This window comes from Sinocyclocheilus rhinocerous, unplaced genomic scaffold (assembly GCF_001515625.1).
Source record: "Sinocyclocheilus rhinocerous isolate Xijiao unplaced genomic scaffold, SAMN03320098_v1.1 scaffold1519, whole genome shotgun sequence".
NCBI classification, from domain to species: Eukaryota; Metazoa; Chordata; class Actinopteri; order Cypriniformes; family Cyprinidae; genus Sinocyclocheilus; species Sinocyclocheilus rhinocerous.
Window position 1 is genome coordinate 75,353 of NW_015633251.1, and position 3,653 is coordinate 79,005.

The window sequence follows — 3,653 nt, forward strand, 5'->3', positions numbered from 1 at the left end:
ATTCTGCATAATTAAGGGCGTGGCCACTTGAGTGACAGGTGGATTGCCGCTGCTGTCATCGCCGTCGAGCTAAGTGGGCGTGGTTTCAGCAACCAGCTCCCGCCTCCTTGCCCATTTTTTATTATCCTGGAGTGACACGCTGCCAAGATGGCTCCGCCCGGCTCCGCCCACTTCCGCTAACAGGCAGCTCTTTCTCCAGCTGGAAACCGGACTGCAGCGAGTCGTGACCCGTGGGTCTGCTAAGCGCTCGCACCTGTATGGAGCCTCTGTGCAGCGGACCAACTGACCCCTGCCCCAGGAGAGAAGGAATGTCCCACACAAGAGTCGGATTCAGCCCTCACACCCCCACCTTAAACAGCTAATCTCTCCGGTGCGCTGTGGTGTTTAGAAGTACCCTGATAGCACACGTACATCACTCACATATTTTTAGAGTGTTTGCTCATCCGCAATACGTCTATTGGACGTTTCCTATCAGTTGTCAAACATATGTATTTTAGATAATAATAGTAATAATAATAATAATGTTTATTTTATATAGCGCATTTCTGCAAACTCAAGGTCGCTTTACAATATCAAAACAGATAAACATGACAGCAGAAAAAAAATAAAAATAAAAATACAGATAGACATGAAATCCATGGCATGAATCAGATCATGCAGTCAGAGATCAGAGAAACAAGAAAGGAAAAGATATGTTTTAGAGTGGGTTTTGAAATCCTGTAATGAAGAAAGATCATGTATGTGTTTGGGAATAGAATTCCAGAGTGTGGGGGCAGAGATACAAAACCCTCGTCCACCAAACGATGCTAACCTGTGGTGTGGAATTAACAGTAGACCAGTATCTGAAGAGCGTAGTGTGCGAACTGGGGAGTAAGTATGAATGAGATCAGAAATATATGGGGGTGCTTTGAAGGTGATGAGGAGAATCTTGCATTGAATACGAAAACGAATGGGTAGCCAATGAAGTCTGTGTCGATGGGAGTAATGTGAGAAGATTTCTTTGAAAAAGTGGGAACCCTAGCTGCAGAGTTCTGGATATATTGGAGCTTATTTAATGTTGTGTTTGGTAGACCACAGAAAAGAGAATTACAGTAGTCGAGTCGAGAAGTAATGAAGGCATGAACCAGTGTCTCAGCATCACTGATATTTAAGAGGGGACGTAAGCGAGCGATATTACGGAGGTGAAAGAAGGCAGATTTAGCGAGTCAAGAAATGTGAGGTAGGAAGGAGAGAGAAGAGTCAAAGATTATACCCAGGTTTTTAATGGTGGTGGAAGGTTGAACCAAGATCCCAGCAATGTTAACATTGTCAGCACAGAAAGGAGCAACATTTTTTGGTGAACCGACAAGTAGTAGATCTGTTTTATCAGTGTTGAGTTTGAGAACGTTACTGGTCATCAAAGCATTTATATCATTAATACAAGCCGATAAGGATTTGGTGGGAAAGGGAGAGTTGTGTTGAGAACTGATGTAGAGCTGGGTGTTGTCTGCATAGCAGTGGAAGTTGAAGCCGTGATGACGGATAATGTTATCTAAAGGGAGCATGTAGACGATAAAGAGTAAAGGCCCGAGAACAGAACCCTGAGGAACACCGTGAGAGACAGGAGCAGTAGAGGACTTAGCCTGGCGGATAGAGATGTAATGCTGATGGTCAGACAGGTAAGAAGTGAATCAAGATAGGGCAGTTCCAGAAACACCAAGAACAGAGTCGTGAGATGAGAACACTGTGAGAGATAGTGTCAAAAAGCAGAGGAAAGATCTAACAGAATTAAAATGCTAATAGAGCCTGAGTCAGTGGCCATTTCAGGCTACGCAGTTGAGATAGCGAGTAGTTGAGCATCATATCAACAACGCAGCTGGGTTATAACTCTAAGCAGAGCAGACATGGTTAGATGAGAAGGCACAACATCACTGGCAACTGAAGAACACACTTCTCTTGCAATAGTATGCAAGAGAGCCGCAGCACTCACGTCGCTGATAGTGCACGATCTACGCAGTGTGGAGACCTTATCAGTCAAATTAGATGGCAGGGGGTGCCCCACCATACAAAATACTGTCCATGATAGATAAACGAGGGAGCTCCAGCTATGCAGAAGGCCCGATGGAGCGTGAAGATCGACAGACAACAGCAGACAGAGTGGTGTGATTAGGATGAATAGCCAGCGATGAGTAAGGGTTATCCAATCAGAGTTATAATCCATGGTAAAATAACAACAGTAAAGTCCAAACTATGATCCAATAAAGTCAGGTATCCAGAAGAGCAGGAGAGGAGATGAAACGATAGACATGAAACACGACACGGCAAGGCAAAACAAACGAAAAAGTTCCAGCAAAAAGCAGCAGCACAGGGTAATCTCACCGGAAGTGGAAGTGCAAAAAGATGTCTTTATGTCTAGATGTCTTTAAGATGTTTATGATTTAGAAAGCATGTAAAACTGACATCTGAAAGACGTCTAGCAGATGCTTTCCAGATCAAGCGATCTTTAACAGACCTCTTGCAGATGTACGTGTGCTATCTGGGAAGGGTCTGACCCAATACACACATGCGCGGAGAGTGCGTTCACGCAACAGACTGTCCAATGGTGTCTTTACACAGCCGAATGAAGTTAATCAGTGTAGAGATGCAATGCTGCATAAAGCCAGGCTAAGTTATGCCTGCTCTGATCCACCTCAGCGCCACACACTCTTAAAAATAAAGGTTCCAAATGGGTGTTTTTGCAGTGATGCCATAGAAGAGCCATTTTTGGTTCCCCAGAGAACCCTTCAGCGAACAGTTCCTAAAAGAACCATTTTGAAGAACATTTTTAAATTCTAAAGAAACGTTTGAAAGATTCCATGGATGTTCAAGGTTCTTCATAGAACCATTGATGCCAATAAAGAACCTTTATCTTTAAGAGCGTAGTATCAAAGCATACTTGTAATTCCTGTAAATATGCATTTATGCAAGTAGGCTTGATTTTGCCATTGGTAACGGCAGACAACAGACATTCACTTGTTTGATCAAAATTACTGCTAGGGACAATTGAGTAGTGTCTGATATTGATAGGATCATGTTATAGCATCTACTAAACTCTACACCCTTGAAAATCATAACAAGCGATGTCCGATTTTGGAAACTGTAGTTCTGTCCTTAAATATGAAGAGCTCAAACAACAGGTTGAGTTACTCCAAGCTTCTGGACGTGATTCTAATACAAGTCAGACACTGAAGTGAGCTGCTGCTCTGATCAGATTTATTTAATGCTCATCTGATCTCATTTTGTAAGTGACTTTTCTTTCTGTTTTAATGGTGTTGTCTTTGGATTGTTTGACTACTCAAAAGAGAATATAGGAGAATATAACTTTGTTTTCTGCTAGCTAAATTTCACATACATAAACAAAAATCCAGCTCTAAACCTCTCTGTACTTTATTCTAGTTGGTCTAGACGAGTTCATGGAAATTATCCAAAGTTCTGTTCATCCTAAAGCAGTGAAACAGCATCTCTATATTTATCCCGTGTGTCCTCTTAAGATTAAAAACAAATGGTTACTATAGTTAACCCATGGTAACATACATTAACCATGGCTTTGCTACACTAACCATAGTTTAACCATGGTATTTGTAGTACTTTCTTTCTTTGGTTTGTTTTATAACTGCACTGCCTAACGGGTTTGA